The sequence below is a fragment of the Thamnophis elegans genome, chromosome 6, assembly GCF_009769535.1.
Source record: "Thamnophis elegans isolate rThaEle1 chromosome 6, rThaEle1.pri, whole genome shotgun sequence".
NCBI lineage: Eukaryota > Metazoa > Chordata > Lepidosauria > Squamata > Colubridae > Thamnophis > Thamnophis elegans.
In genome coordinates, this window is record NC_045546.1 from 35571915 (window position 1) to 35589567 (window position 17653).

General features: G+C 37.7%; 1 long non-coding RNA gene across 1 annotated transcript in view; it reads left to right on the forward strand.

Annotated features, from left to right (window-relative positions):
* The window catches only part of LOC116510339, a 47760-nt gene that overhangs the window by 25568 nt on the left and 4539 nt on the right, over positions 1 to 17653 (forward strand). The window contains exon 2 of the long non-coding RNA XR_004255631.1: positions 7518 to 7593. This is a non-coding gene — a long non-coding RNA (uncharacterized LOC116510339). The remainder of the gene's footprint in view (positions 1 to 7517; positions 7594 to 17653) is intronic.

Consider the following 17653-nt stretch of genomic DNA (forward strand, 5'->3'; position numbering starts at 1 on the left):
CCTCAATCACTCAAGGTCTTCTGGGAGAGTTCAATCAATGGTTAATTTTTTCTCAAGTGACAAAATTATCCTGCCAGCCCTAGAGAAAACATTGTTCTACCCCTCTATAAGCCATCAATGGATCCAGGAATCTTGGGTAATTTCCAACCTGTTTCAAATATCTTTTCCTTTTAGAGATTGAAGGGGCAATAAAATTCAAAGGACTGGAGAAGAGAATTATTGCATTCTTTTCATTTGGGTTCATGGCCTGGATACAGCACTAAGACAGTATTGATTATGCTTGTGGATGGTCTCTGGGGTAAGAGTGATGTGACTTTCTTTGTTTTGTTGGATCTCTCAGCAGTATTCATTACCAGTTATCATGGTATCCATTTGGACCATCTTCACATGGTGAGGTGGAGAAGAGGGCATTGATTTACAATCCCCTGGTGCAGGTTAAGTTAGAAGGTAGAGTAAGATCCAGCTCAAGATACTTGCTTTGTATGGTCTCACAGGACTCAATGTTCTCCACATTTTTACTATTTAGCATTTAAATTAAACTAATGAGTGCGGCCAACCATCAACACAGGGTCATTAGTACTTTGATAATATCCTGTTCTGCTAGCTGGAATCTGAAAAGGTGTAGGGAGAAACATGCTTAAGGCTGAACCAGAGCAAGACCAAATGACTTTGGTTTTAAGCTAGGGACCACGTTTTACCATTTGTTGTTCTCAAAGAGTAACATTGCTTCAGGCAAAAGAGATACACAATCCCCAGGAGGGTTTTATCCAAATCCAACCTACAGACTAATTAAATTCCTTTATGTATTGTAAGACCTTTCTCACAGTCAATCATCCCCCTACTAACCTTTTTTTAATGCTTAGTCTTTAGTGCACATGGGAGGGCAGACTTTTAAAAAAATATAAAGAAGAAGTAGTTTATTCATTTAAAAACTTATTAGTTCACTTATTAATTGGTGATAGCCCGGAACAATGGTTTCTTACAGATGTTACAGAAGGTATCTATACTCAAATTCACTGCTGAATTTTACATAAATATAAAGCTAATTAAATAGTAATAACCTATATTTTGGATTATATAACATGCCCATTACATTTCAATATACATTACATTCGATTTTTCTACCCAAATTTGTAATTTGCCTTGTTATGTGATATCATCTTTTCTAAATATATATTTTATTCCTCTAGATGGCACTATAATGCTATCTCATGCAATATTTGGAATAAGGTTAGTTTACATTGTTTTTCTGCCAGTAAATAAAGTAATCAAAGCTGCTCTGTGATATGCCTCCAGTTCCTTATCAGCTATTACATATTGGGCAAGTTCTGTGATACATTTATTTCTATACTATTAATAAGATATTACGCTACAATCTTTATATATGCTTGATGGATAATGGGGAAGTAATGCTTCAGTAACACATAATGGCAGAATTTTTGGTGCATAAGTAAACAATTAAATGAAGAATTCCATCCTAAAATGTATAAAAATGTAAAAAAAAGTTTTATGTTCTGAATTTTACTTAAGTAAGTAGGAAATATAATTAGAGAAGGGGGAAAAAATCAAAATGTGCCAAGGGTGGGTTTTAAATTGAAGATGATGTTGCCTGGCATTCTAATAGCATTCTTCAAATTAGCCAGGGTGATGGAGCAATAAAGTCTTATCCAGCTCCAGGGATATCTTCAGGGTTTGGTGAAAATGTCAAGATGGTGCAAACAAAGCTTGTTTTCTTTTATGTGAATTGCACACATAGCACTCTTTTAAAAAGGCAGAGTTTGATTCCACCATCATTGTCTCCATCTGGAGATTTTTTAATTACATTCCTCATACAATCCTATTTATCCCCCTCTCTATCTATTCCATTGTGCCCCCCCCCCCTTCTGTTTTCCTTCTCTCCTTGCTTTCCTATTTTAATCTGGATTTCCTAATATAAGGAGTGAATTCATTCCATATAAATATTGCTATGAGTAGGAAAGTAATCATGCCAGCTTCCGATTGTACAGATTTGTCTATTTTAACATACTTTTGAAAATCTCATTTCTTTGCCCTTTTAATATAAGGAGCATGACAAACTTGCCACCATTTTTTAGTCTCTGATCTGTTGTTTATCAAAGCAAGTAGGTGATACTAATGAAAAAATGTTCCTGCTGAGATACCATCCGGAGTGTTTCTGTAATAGTCCCATAAGGAAATACCTAATGAAGGCTTATTTCTGAGCTATCAAACAGACTTATTTGTTTCTAACTGCAGCTAGCTGCTCATGAATCTGAAAGCATGTCAGCTTTAACTGAATTACATGCTAGAAGCAGTGGAGCAGATAATGGAAGGTCCAGTTCCATTTTAGAGTTTAGCAAGCTCAAGTCTTAGTCCTGAATCCCTATTCCTAAAAAGGCGTCTGCTTTTAACCGCTGTTGAAATGAATAAAATGTAGCGACCAAGATTAGCAAATTTATTGTGCACTGCACTGAATGTATTAGTAGTTTTAGATCTAAAGTAGGCAAAAGACCGATTTTTGATGATCATATCATGCAGCTTATTTTTGTTTTGTGAAGAGCATACGTCATTCCAATGAACTATTATCATAGTCAAGATATATGCAAATGCACCTATCCCCAATACTCCCACGCACATATTCTGTGCATGCCATGTTATTTGTTGATACACTTTTCTATTCTGAATTATAGGACCCAGGAAGTTTTCTTAATGGTCTAGTTTACACAATATTTTTTTATTTGTTAGTTTGTTTTGGTGATTAATCTCTGTAAAGTATGGTGCCAAAAGTCAGGGCAGAGTCTCCCTTATGTAGAATCAAGTGGAACCATAAGGTCTGTTGATGTAGGAAATATACTTCTATTTATACAGTCTTTTTCAAATCCTATCTTAAATCTGAATACTTAAACTCTGTTCTATAGCGAAGTACTCCAAAATTATCTTGGTTACATTTTACTCTGCTATTCAATCTGTTTTTATAACTTATCAGGGTAATTTTATTTCTGTTTTCCAAGAAATCTGTTGCTACATTCAATTTTGGTAAAAATGATCTGCACTTCTTCATCTGAACTATTAATAAAATACTGAAGAGTTCAGGCTCTTGTGGCACTCCACTTAACATACTATTCCAGTTGGATGAGGAACTGTTAATGAACAAGCTTTCTGTGTGATTTTGAGTATGTTTTTGCTTAATTATTATGCCACCCTTCCTAACTGTCCTTGGCTGATCTTAGAAAAGCTACGTAGGGACAATATTAGTGTGAGCCCTTAGTCATTGGCTTGAATGATGAGGAAGAGCCAGCTCCAGGGACATCTAAGAAGAGCTATGGGGAGCACCAGAGGAACGTGCAAGTTTCTGTGGCAAAATCAAATGGTTGAGGAGAAGCTGTGCCAGGAATGTTGGGGGGAATCCAAGAGAGAGTGGCCATATGAATAGCCAGCTGTGCAGGCCAGAGAAGTGTGGTGGCAGCCAGTCATGCAAAAGAGTACAAATTGTCACCTCTGTCCCAGATTGCACAGAGCTGAATGGAGGGAAGCACAACGGAGATTGGTGAGGATATGTGTGAAGAGGCAACATAGCTTGAAACTGACTCTGAGGACTGCACATGCAGAGTTGGGACCTGGGAAATGACTATGGGGTGGATTTTGTGAAATAAATAAACACTTGCTATGTGTGCATGTATGGAAAGGAACAATTTGGATGCAAAGCCATCAGGAAATCTCAGTTCTTTAGATTAAGTTGGAAAGTTTAAAAAATCCTGAAAGAAGGTAACGGCAAACTTCCTTCTATACTGTTGCTAAGAAAACAACATTGACATTCTATCTATCATATTTTTCAGACTATAAGATGCTCCAGACTGTAAGATGCACCCCAGCTTTTGGGGAGGAAACTAAGAAAAAAAACTGCCTCTGCTTCCAGAAATTTGCTTCCTTGCAGCAAACAGCAAACAGCCTCATCAGCTTCAGCACAGCCTGATTTAGCACGACCAGCTGATTGGCAGTTGGATCTGCCTCCTGGAATTCCACCTATTAGCTGTTCCAGGCTGCGGGGATCACTACTCATCGCCATCATCGCCGCTGCTGCCTATCGCTGCCTACACACACCTTATTTTTGGCCCATTCCAGGCAGCGGGGCTAAGCAGCAGAGATCTCCATTGCCTGGAACAGGCCAAAAATGGAGTGCATAGATGCCAGAAATGGGATGCACAGAGGCTGAAAATGGGCACATGGAGGTGGCGATAGGTGGCAGCAGTGATGGGCAACAGCCATGACAGTGGCGATGCGTGGTGGTGAACCCCGCAGCCTGGAACTGCAGGTAGGCGGAATTCCAGGAGGAAGATCCAACCGCCAATCAGCTGCTCATGCTAAATCAGGCTGTGCTTAAGCTGACCAGGTTGTTTGCTGTTTGTTGCAGGAAGCAAATTGCTGGGAGGCAGAGGCCAAAGGATGGGGGCTGGTGGGTGGGTGGTGCTTCAGCAACATTTGCTGTATAAGACACATGGACATTTCCACCCACTTTTGGGGAAGAAAAAAGTGAATCTTAAAATACGGTAATCATCAGAAATAATTTGAATAAATTATTAGCTCTGCCCATAATGAACTTTCTGATTATACAATAGTGTCATACAACATTGCATCATAGGTTACAAGGAAATCAAGATTTACTATGGCTATATGATTTAACAATCTGCTAAGTGTGTTGTTCAATCAAAATCTGAGGAAGGGAAAAATCTGGAAAGGGTTATACCAGAAAAATCTATATTGACTTCCAGTAAACAATGTTTTCAAGCATTGTTCTCAAATGTTTAAAGATCAGCCATCTCATAGCATAGAATTTTTCTATGTGTCATTGTCAAACTAACTGATTTATAGTAACTCAGAACCTCCTTTTAACCTTTTCAAAAAACAAAAATATCTGTTGTCCTCTAATCATTTGATACTTCATCTATTTTTTAGTTTTTCTAGCATAATAAATTAAGTATTGATTAGATTAGTTCCTTTGATATTCTAGGAACCAATTGATCTGGCTCTGACATTTAAACAGATTCAAAATAATATTTGAATGTTCTTGATTATGGTTTTATTGGCTTCAGTCTTCAATCTTGTCCCTTCATTCTGTTCCTCATAATTGCCTGCTAGAACTATATCTTCTTCAAGAAGACTGAGCCAAAATATTTCAGTCATTCTGACATTTCTTCATTAGCAAGAGCTCTTTGCTTTTCTTCACTAAACAACTGGTATACTTTTTTCTTCTTCCTTTTATTCTAGTATTTGTTCTTCAGTAATCTGGAAATTTCCTTATTCTCTAGAATATTACAAAAATAATATATAAAGGCTCAAGTGGATAGTCAGCAAGTTCCTTTAATATTCTGGGGCGTAATGTATTGTGTTGGTCACTGACAATTTAAGCTCAGTTCATAAGGTCTCATCTTATGTTTCTATCAAACTCAAACTTTAATCCTGAGCCTTTAATTTTCTTCTTAGGCCCAGTACTCTTCAATATTCCAATAAATGACTTAGATGAGGGAGTAGAAAAGGAACTCATCAAATCTGCAAATGACACTAAGCTGGCAGGAATAGCCAATACCACAGAAGACAAGCACAGGATCCAAAAAGATCTTGACAGATTTGAACAATGGGTCCTATCCAACATTATGAAATTTAATGTGGAGAAAAGCATCTAGGCAGGAACAACCAAAAATACAAGTATAGATTAGGTGAAATCTGGCTCAAACACAGTAACTATGAGAGGGACCATGGAGTCCTAGTGTACGAACACTTAAACATGAGCCCGCAGTGTGCGGCAGCAGCCAAAAAAGCTAATACAAGCTTGGCTGTAAAAACAGAGGCAGAGAATCAAAATCACATAAAATATTAGTACCACTTTATAAATCCTTAGTAAGATTAATGCATAGATAACTGTGGGACATTACACACCCACCCACACCCACACCCACAAACTATGGCAGTGCTAGGAAAACACCAAAAAAATAAAATCCCCCCCCCCCAAAAAAAAAAGACTGCCAATGAAACCAGTTTTTTTTTCCTAAGCCTAAGAACAGGAAAGACAAAGTCACTGGAATAAAAACCATCAAGGCAATGTGGAAAATTATAAAGGACAGGCACTCACAGAACCATCAACCACCTCAGAATTACCTAAACAAGGAGGGTAAAACACACTGCCTTGCAACAAACCTGGCCTGCCCATAGAAAAGCAGCCACTTTGAGACACATAAACCTGGTCTGAACACTTAAAAGCAACATATTGCATCACAAATAAAACATTTGCAAAAAGGAATAACATTTCTTGTAATAAACATTCTATAAACAATAAATAAATAAAAATTCCCTAAACTAATTAAAAACTACCATGTTCAGAGAACACCAAAGGACCCCACAGTCCTTTCCCTCCTTATCTTTTTCTTTTTTGTCCCAACTTTCTCCTCCTCCCCCCCAACCCCACTCCCTTCTAGCACTGATGATGTTACCAAACTAGGAGTGCTGGAGAGGAACTCTCACAGGGCGAAGAGCTTCCCGCTACAGGCACAATCTATCTGCAGCCGTAAATGACTGCAAGCAGCAGCTTCAGTCACCTGCTCGCAGCTGACAGTTGCGTTTGGGAGCGGAGGTGGTGGCAGCAGAAGTGGGCACAGACGGGATGTCCCCGCTTGCTGAGTAGAACGAGGCGGCGGGGATGCGTTGTTTCAGGGTGCCCCAAGCGCCAGCTCCTCTGAGTGTAGCCCATTCCCCCTCCCAAGAAGACCGTTTTCTTTTTAAAAACGCCTCTGCAGACGATCTTGAAAACCTGCGAGGCATTCCCCCACCCCATTCCTGGTTGCCTGTAGCCTTGGAAGCTTCCGAAACTTCACAGTAAAAGCAATTAAGAACTTCTCTCGGTCGTGAGATTTTCTTTACTGTGCAAACGCTTGCTTTAAGGCTGCAGGCACCCAGGGAGGGGGGCAGGGGGAAATGCTGCCCATCTGTCCCCTTCCAAAGCAACCTTGCAGGTTTTCAAGATCATCCGGAGAGGCATTTTTTAAAAAGAAAAACCCTGCAGGCACCCAGCGACAGGGGCTAGGAGCTAGGAACCCGGAAGTTAATTACTTCCGGGTTCACTGATGAACTGGTTCGCACGAACCGGTGCGAACCGGGAGGAACCCACCCCTGGTTCACATGTATATTAGATGGGAAATACTATTATTCTCTCCCACACTATTCAATCATTATTCAAATAAAACACACTAACCTGTAGCCACATGGTTATCTGGGTTTTTAAAAAAATAAAATCAGTCTGGTATTGATGTTTTCCTGATCTTACACCATATCTCTTTTAAGTCACATAAATCAATTTCTGCAAATGTCAGGCTCTAAATCTCCAGTGAGATGGAAGCACATGAAACTTCATTATTGTTTAGAACTCCACTTAATGGAGGATGTTTTGTTCAAAGCATTATTACAAAGAATATCAGCTTCATATCCAAATTTTAAGAAGTACTGAAGTTTTTATTATGTTTCTATTTCAGGTAACTGTTCCCTGTTACAATGGTGTCACAATCTGAACAATGACAGTGTTGTGTAGAAATTGCACCATGACTCAGAGTAAGTATGTAAATCAGAAATATTTTATTGAACTAAAAGGGGCTCCTACTGTTGTATTTCATAAACAGGGATGGCATATTCTAAGAAGAAATAATAATTGAAATATATGAACCCACAGATATTTTCATGAAATACTATTATGTTAATGAAGATTATTATCAATTCATAATCCTACCTAATTAAATTTGATCAATGGTTTTTCACAAGAAACTTCATGCAGCTCAGTATCCTGAATGGGTCAGGAAATCTTAATTCAAGGAAAAACGAAACGAAAAAAAAAACCTGAACTAATTGATGTTAGCATGTCAGTTTACCCACAAAACAGCTGAAGAAAGAGTTTTTACCTTTCTCTCTTTCCAACTATTGATACTGATTTTATAATTTTTTAAATCTGTATGTGGAGAGAACATTCAGCAAATGAATGCCTCAGAGTAAAATGTTGTCTTGGGTAGCTTTTTCAGGATTTATGCCAAGAATGGGAAGGCTTTTGGAGAGTGGGGAGCTACATTTAATTTGGGAAGACAAGGGATGTGGTGGGCAGAATGATAATCTTTTTTCTTTCTTTTCTTTTTCTTTTTTGTGGTAACTCTATTTTGAAACCTATAACATAGTTTTGTTTTCTGTCTCAACATGATAGCAAACCATAGACTGATTTTCAGAACCCATGCTCTTGAACTTCTGAATGAGCTCTGGGACTCAAAAAAGAGACTTGGGAATAGAATCATCTGAATATTTCAGGAAGCTGGTACACCACAAAACTCCCACATCAAGATGAATCCAAGTCCTGCATTAATTACCCTTTTCAAGACTGAAGGGGAATCTCAGAGTCTAAAGGATGAAAAGCAGGACGTCTAAAACCTCCTCTTCCAGAAGCCCTCTGTTAGCCCTCCAAGATTAAGATGACCAGACGTCCCGCTTTTGGCGGTACAGTCACGATTTTTCAAAATTTGTCCCGTGTCCCACTGCGTGTTCAAAAAGTCCCGATTTAAAGAGGACGCCGTTAAAAAATTTTTTTTATTTCTCTGAAGTGTCGTTCCCGATGTGGCCTTTAGAGGGCAGTGGTTTCCCTCCCTCCGCTCGGCTTGCTCGCAGCCCTCCCTCCCCTCCTGCTCTTCCGATCATCTCTCCCTTCCTTTCCATCTGGTTGCTTTTCTCTGGTCTCCTTTGGTGAGGGGGGGGCGGGAGGGGGGAGAAGACCTATCATTTTCCTTCCTTTAAAAAAAAGGGGGGGAAAACCCAGGATTTATTGCAAATAAAGAAATCCACCCCAAATGGATCGGGAGGCGGGAGGGGAGTGAGAATTAGAGGAAAGGGGGATTTTCCTCCCGTGCCTTGGATTTCATTTACTTCTTTATTTATTTTTTAAAAAGTTGCTTTTCTTGTATTTCCTTTGCTCGTTTGTTTGGTTGAGGGGGGGGGATGAGTGGAGAAAAAAAAGAGAGATCTGGGAGTTTGAATTGGTGCGGCTGGAATTGGGGCTGTGGGATGGGGATTGCAGTGTCTGTGTGTATAATTTGGAAGAGGTCGGGGGGATGGAGAAGATTACCTTCTCTCCGCTGCTCTTCTCTCATCTCCTTCTGTCGGATGGGGTTGGGAGTGGGTGGGTAGGTGCGTACGATCCCCTCTTATTTTTTTAATCTACCCCATTCCTCCTGAGATCTCGTAATTGCTGTAACCGAGCACTTAACAGCTGCAAATAAAAGACCCTGCTAGCTGCTAGCCTTTTGTTGCTGGTAAAAATCGTACACACACACACACACGCCCCCATACACACAAACATTTTGACTGCTCTTTTTGTGCATCCAGTGTGAAGTGAGCAGGAATGAAGGCTGGACACACACACACACACACACACACACACACACAGAGAGAGAGAGAGAGAGAGAGAGAGAGAGAGACACAGAGACACACACTAATAGCTCCAGACTCTTAAAAACTCATCCATCTTTCCCCCTTTTCATCCATCCATCCCTCTTCATTCTTTACATTTCTCTACACATTTCTCTATTTATTGTATTAAGTCTTATCTCTTTTTTTAAATTATTATTCTGCTTGTCTTCCTGGGCAGCCTTGACGCCCCCCTCACCCCCCAAAAAAGAGGCAAGTTAGAAATTTAAATTTCCATCCAGCATGACTAAGGTGTGCTTTATCCAATTTTTTCCTCTTGAGCTTCTGTGGGCAAGGGCAGTCTACCTGCCAGCGTCAGGAGTCATGGGAAAGAAGCAATATAGGGGGATTTACAAACTATATTCGTGTACACTTTCTAAAGATAATGCAAGCTAGCCTTAGCTTTCAAACAGTTCATTTAGTGACCAAAGTTACAATGGCATTGAAAAAAGTGACTGATGACCATTTTTCACACCTAGCGACCATTTTCACACTTAGCGACTGTTGCAGCATCCCCATGGTCATGCGATCAAAATTTTGATGTTTGGCAACAGATTTATATTTATGATGGTTTCAGTGTCCTGGGGTCATATAATCACCTTTTGACAAAGTCAAATGGGGAAACCAGATTCACTTATGTTACTAACTTATCAGCTGCAGTTATTCACTTAAGAACTGTGGCAAGAAAGGTGGTATAATGGGCTTAGTGACCAAAGTTACAATGGCATTGAAAAAAGTGACTGATGACCATTTTTCACACTTAGCGACCATTTTCATGCTTAGTGACCATTGCAGCATCCTCATGGTCACACGATCAAAATTTTGATGTTTGGCAACAGATTCGTATTTATGATGGTTTCAGTGTCCTGGGGTCATGTAACTGCCTCTTTTGTGACCTTTTGACAAAGTCAAATGAGGAAACCATATTCACTTATGTTACTAACTTATCAGCTGCAGTTATTCACTTAAAAACTGTGGCAAGAAAGGTGATATAATGGGCTTAGTGACCAAAGTTACAATGGCATTGAAAAAAGTGACCGATGACCATTTTTCACACTTAGCAACCATTTTCACACTTAGTGACCATTGCAGCATCCTCATGGCCACGTGATCAAAATTTTGATGTTTGGCAACAGTTACAATTTATATTTGTAAATTGTAGTTATGTTGAAATAAAAAAAATATTACAATACTATTTTTGCGTTGTATGAAAATGTTTGTTGCTCCGTATAAAATTTTTAATCAAGCCCCCCCGCCCCGGGCAAAGGTGTCCCTCTTTACCAATCTGAAAATCTGGTCACTTTATCCAAGATAGATCTGATTCTGAATGCAAATTCTACTTGTGTTATATAATGTTATGATAATAGAATCCTGCAAGTCTGAATTTGCTTCCCCATTGGTTTACATTATCTTCAAGAGAATTAGGGAAAGTCATGTCTCAAATCCTTTTTCAGATTTCATTTCTGCCTTGGACTCATATGCCTTTTAGTGGATCTTGACTTGGTTGTTCTGTTCTTCAAGATTATCCCTTTATTCCACTACATTCTCTTGAACTTTACACACTAGTCTGTCCATCCTTCCTTCATTCCCTCCTTCCTTTGTAACTTTCATTATCCTATCTAGTTTCATTTTTCCATTTTCCCTATTAAATATCATCCTATTTATTTCAGCCTGCTGTTCAAGTCTCTAAAGTGTTTTTTTTTAAAGCTCTCTTAAAAAAATTAGCCTCCCCTTCCAGTTTGCAAGATGATTCTACAGAAATACCATAACTAATCTAAAAGGATGGATACAGGCTTATGTTTAAACATCCAGTTCTTTAATATATACAAAAAAATAGCAATAATTAGTGCAACACAGAAAAATAAACCAATATTCTAGCACAAAACCCAGGCGCAGTGTTTTTATTAATTCTTACAGAAGAAAGCATTAGCATCCAGTTAACCTAAAATGGATTAGACGGTTTTATACTGCTCAAATGTCAGTCTTCAGCATCTTCTCCCCCGCACCCCTCAGGGCAGGTGAAAGACATATGAAGCAGAGGAAAACACTTTCTGGACAAGAATACCAATTTCAAAGAGAAGAATGTGCCATAGGATTTTTACTACTTAATACAGACGATTCCTCAAGGATTGAAAATGATGGAAAATACCACCCACACAGAAAGATTAAGAGTATATTAGAGGCATATTTTAAGGCAGGGTTTGGAATATGATTCCTTTTCAGCCAAAATTAATTCTGCCTTCCCCCTTCTATATTGAATTTACATTTTGCTTTCTTCATTCATATTCAGATGTAATTTGTAAATTGTTTTTTATGGCTAATATTTAGAGAACAAAATCAAACCATTCCAAGTTTAGTTTATGAGAATATCAGTAGTTGGACTCTATTGCTATATTGTCATGGTTTCATATGATATAAATATTGTAAGCCTATACCATTAAGACAATTTTTATCCATCGGCACCCTGTATATTTTCTTTTCTTTACAATATGGCCCAGGTTGGACAAGGTTGTCCTAGGATGTTGTCATGAGTAAGCCCGTGAATAAGAACTGAGGAGATTTTGCTCTTCAGATGGTTCCATGGCTTTCAATAAATGGGCAAAGCAAGAACATCAAAGGGTTGCTTTTTTTCAAAATATTATGTACCTAATTTCACAATGCATTCCATAGACAGGGACAAGTAATCACAAATATGACTACTACCATGGATGCTCACGTTTTTCAGACTGTTTAATTAAGTGGAGCATAAGAACAAATTAATTATAGATGACAGTCATACTTGCTGGCAGAAGCTCAGAGACAGTTTATAAAACTGAGCGGCTAAGTTAAGATTACAATATATATGATTTGGAGATGTTACCTTAAAATTATGTCAATTAATAATAATAAAGGGTTAAATTGGCTTAGTATCAAGTCAGACAATTAAGGTTAGGAAAATAGGTCACCAGCTTGTGTTTTGCTGTCATTAGCAAAAGAAAAGTGTCAATAAAAATGCCAACTTTTATTCATACTACTTGCATTTCTCTCTCTAATTATTTCACCTAATTTTCCACACTTTTTCACCATGTTTAATACAAAGCAGAAAAATTAGTGAATTTTTTTTCTTCTTTTTTCTTCTTTCTTCTTAAAATAATTATTAAATACAGGGACTGATGTGGACAGAATGAGCTCTTTGCTGAATATCTATGTAGTAAGTAGATGTTTCTTTGGCTGATTGAACAATAGATACTTGATTGGACAGAGTAAGGACCAAACACGTATTGCTTAAGATGTAGCTGATAGTTAAATGCATTTCTTTTTGATACTCTGTGTGTGTGTGTGTGTGTGTGTGTGTGTGTGTGTGTGTGTGTGTATGTTGTAAGCTGTTGAGAGAAGCAAAGTGAAAGGCTATTGGACCCAAAGTACTTTTCCCAAAGCCTTGCCCACCACACACTGTTTTTCATACAGCTGTTTTGTCATCTGATGTGATTTGATTTGATATCTTTTTCTTTTTGAAATGCTTTGCAAGTTCTAAGGTCAGCCATTTGTGGTAGGGTAGCCTTTCATGTACATGTAGTTCGAGCTTACACACTTTAGTGACCATTCAAAGTTATGGCAACACTGAAAAAGTAATGATCAGTTATCACACAACCATAATATTATCCCTGTTGTTATATTATTGAATTTAGATGTTTTGTAACCATCTGGTCACACGATTGCCATTTTTACACTTAACAATTAATTTCCAATGAACAGAGTCAGTGGAGAAGTCGTAAATGAAATTGTAAGTCACAAGCAAAGCACTATGATGCTTTCTTAACAATAATGGGTTGAAGATGATAACAGAAGTGACATGCATCTGGTGCAGTCGTGCATTTCTTAGCAATGGAATTGCCTGTCTCAATTATGGGTATTAAATGAGACTAGTTGTGTATATTGGGTGTGTCCCACATAAACCTTCAGTGTAAACAATAATTAATCTGGATGAATAATTGCAAGATAGCAGTATAACTAAGAAAGAGCTTCAGCATAACATGTCCCGAAAACTGCTGTGTAGCAGCCAGAGGAAAACGTACTGCTACATCTGGTTAGAAAAAGGCTCCAACAGTAGAAACAATTTGAGCTATGTTCTTTATTCACATTCCTGTACCAAATGTTGTCATTTCTTTTTTGGTTGCCTTGGCCTGTGAATACTTCTTGTCAGTAATTTACATTTAAAGTTATTCTTGTTTGATTCAGTGTATCACCTCAGGTTCTACTTCATTTATGTACTCACTGTCTTAGAGACCCTGAACTTTTACCTACAGTTTACCATGCAAAATAAGCATGAATTCTTGTCAGGGAACCCGATTATACAAAAGAAAACATGGGAAGAGTCTTCTCATTCAAATTTATGAGTTTTTTTTTAAAACCTGACAACATCAACTCTTCTCTTTAAATGTTTTTTTTTTCTTTTTCACTACCATATAGCAATTTTTAAGCCCAGCAGATCAGTGTTCTAAAGTAAGTCACTGCTTTGACAATGAACATGAATGGGAAAACTAAGGCTCTTTGGCTATTGCTGAAATGACTCAGCATTGACAAGAAGAGTGCTGGGAGTCAAGATTAGAAATTTCTGGAGGCCTACAACTCTTAGACCCATAACAGTATGTCCCCAAGTAGTTGTTGACAGAATGTAATACTTTCACTGTCTTTCCATTTTCAAAGTTTCTCTCAGCCGGGAGTCCTGACTATGGGAGAATATAGGAAAATCAGAAGAAGTTGGCATTTTAAAATCTTTCCTTCTGAATCAGTGGTGGGATTCAAAGATTTTTACTACTAGTTCTGTGGGCGTGGCTTGGTGGGCGTGACATGGCTTGGTGGGAGTGGCAAGGGAAGGATACTGTAAAATCTCCATTCCCTCCCCACTCCAGGGAAAGGTTACTGCAAAATCCCCATTTCCTCCCGATCAGTTGGGACTTTGGAGGCAGAGAATAGATGGGATGGGGCCAGTCAGAGGTGGTATTTACCACTTCTCCGGACTATTCATAATTTCCATTACCAGTTCTCCAGAACTGGTCAGAACCTGCTGAATACTACCTCTGCTCTGAAACATTCTAATACAAAGTATAGTAGCAGATGGGACAGATTGGAAAAAAAATCTGGAATGATATAGGTGAAAAAGGAAAACATAATTCTTTCCTGTTTGCCATTAACTTGAAGAATAGCCAGCCTCTGAAGGTGGTCTTTGCACAGGAAAGAAATTTTACTTCCATTGGCACCAATAAATTCTCAGTATAAATTCTAGTGTCACAGAGGAAAAAAAATATCTTCAGATCCAAAGGCAAGAAAGTTTAAATTCCCCTTTCTACTTGCCTACCATCGGTCAGTTGATACTTTTTTCTTATTTTGAGAAACCTGTAATCCAAAGGTACATTTAGTATTAGAGAACTTTGGGTCTTATTTTCCAAAGCAAACATTTGGTCTTATTTATTGTCATATAATACTATCTGATTTTTTAAAAAATTATATAATATAAATGTACCCAATAATTTAAAGCTTATTAGCATCATATCTAGATAACAATAAAAATATATAATTGAAATAAATGTTTCATTTATTAAATATTTTATTGAAGTTTTTAAAAGACATAGTAAAAACAAAAACAAATTAAACTGAAAATAAATTAAAGAAAAATAAGTGTAAAAAGTGCAAGAGAAATGAAGAAACAGAAAAGAGAAACTAAAAGGAAAAGGGAAAAAGAAACAAAGGCAATTGAGCACAAGCTAACAAAATAACTCTTTATCCACTTTTAAAATTACTGGACAAATAAAACTCTTCTTCCCATTACTGATATAATTGTATTTTGGATCTCACAGCAAAAATACAAATGTTTCAAATTTCGGTGTGTGTGTTTTGTGTGTGTGTGTGTGTGTGTGTGTGTGTGTGTAAACTTTTTGCCAATTATATATTGTTTTTAAACTCTTAAGGGTCTATTAAAGTAGGTAAAAGTCACCAGATGCCAAATTAAACTGACATTTGACATCTGACATTAAATTGAAGGTCTCTAATATCTCTATGATAATAAATAATCATTTCTGAAAGGGGATTTTTTTTTCAAAGTTGCAAAATGAAAAGAGAAAAGATTCCACTGATATTTTGAGAATTTCTTGATATTGGAATCATTTCCAGGAAACTTATATTGTCAGTACAAAAAGAAACTTGGACATTTTTGGAAAACAGAGAGAAGCTTGCGAGTTTTATTAATATTTAACATTATTGTTTTACCAATTTAGCCACATTTCAACAATACCAATTTTCTGCTGCCTATATCATGGTTGTATTTTCAAACATTGTTAGTTGTATTTAACATGCCACCATACAGTACATTCAGAAAACTTTTGTTTAGATTTCAGCTTCACAATGATTTTGCTGTTATCTACTCCAGTTGCCTTTTCAATATATTATCCTACATAACTTCCAAACCATGAATCAAATGCCTGTGGAAAAGAAGGTTATTTAAAACCAACTCCAGATGACTTCATAGACATGCCACATTGTTATCTTGTCAATAACAAAAAAGTGGTTTGCCCTTATTATCTTCTGGGACCTTTTTTTTTCCAATTCACTCTTTAGTGAATTCCAATTCACTCTTTAGTTTTCCTTGTATATTCTATACAAGTAGGGCAGTGGTGAGATTCAATTTTTTTTACTACTGGTTCTGTGGGTGTGACCTTGTGGGCATAGCATGCTTTGTGGGTGTGGCAGGAGAAGGATACTGCAAAATTCCCATTCCCCCCCCAATCCTGGGGAAAGGTTACTGCAAAATCCCCGTTCCCTCCCCATCCCACTCACCCTCTTTCCAGCTCCGTTCTCCTGTTCAGGGCAACAAAAGAAGATCAGCTGGGAGGCTGGGAGGCAGCAGGGGCAACTAGTCAGAACCGGTCTGACCAGTTCTCCAGAACTGGTCAGAACTGGCTGAATGCCACTTCCAAAGTAGGGTTTTCCCCCCATCTCTAATGGTTTTTCTTTCTATTGTCTACTAGTATAATTTTCATTTTTGCAACCCAGATATTACATGCCTAGCCCACAACCTTTCCAAAAGCACTGTGTAGCCCCCAGCTGCCAAAAGATTATCCACCTACCATCAAACATCCACCTCTTGAAACTACAACCAAACTAACTGTATTTTGTCTTAGCTTCATGGACATATGCATAAAATCCATATCTGTCTTTTGCTCCTCAAGATCTGATAGGTTCATTCAATGTATGACTTCCATAAAGAAACGATTGTAGAGAATTGTCCTGTTGCACTTTAATTATATGGGTCCCCTTTAAACATTTACAACATGTAAGAGACTGTCAGAGTGACAATTACTCTGGGAAACATTTTTTTATTCTTTAAATATGGGATTACATTTCCTAGAAGCACTATCCAGGCAAATGTTTCTCTTCTATCACTTAAAAAGAATCAGGAATTTAGAAAGTGGTTCAGAATGTAAAACAATTGTGTCTGTTACAGGTTGTCCCTGATTTATGACCACAATTAATACCTGAATGTCCTCCTAAGCAAGGGGGAAGCAAGTCATGTATAATTTTATGATCTCTTTTGCTATGGTTGTTAAGTGGATCACTGAAGTTGTTAAGTGAATTAAGTAAATCCAGCTTCCCCCGTTGACTTTGCTTATTGGACGCTGGCTGGGAAGGTTGCAGATGGTGATCACATGAACGTGGAATGCTGCAGCCTTCATAAATATATGCTGGGTTGGCAAGGAACCAAATTTTGATCTCATGGTCACAAGTGTGATGGGTTCTCATTTCTTTTTCAGTGATGTTGTCACTTCAGACAGTTTTTAAACAAATGGTTATAAATCTAGGATTACCTGCACATGTCACATGTCATATGTCAATGGAAAATGTGTGTGTACAAAATTATCTAGGCACTTTGATTCTCAAAACATTCTTCAAAGTCCTGGAAAATATTGAGTGGTTTCTCCAACGGAAGTCTGTAGTGCCGTTTATAAGAAATGTTTCCAGCTGCAGATGATACTGTAGTAATAATACTTTTTCAGACTTACAGTACTTAACAGTTATATACTGTTTATACCAAGGTTGTAGACAGTTTTTGAGGTTATCACCCAATTTAAATAAACAATCTAAGAAATGATTCGATGTTCATATTGGTAAGAATGAAAGTATAATTGTTCAGATGCAA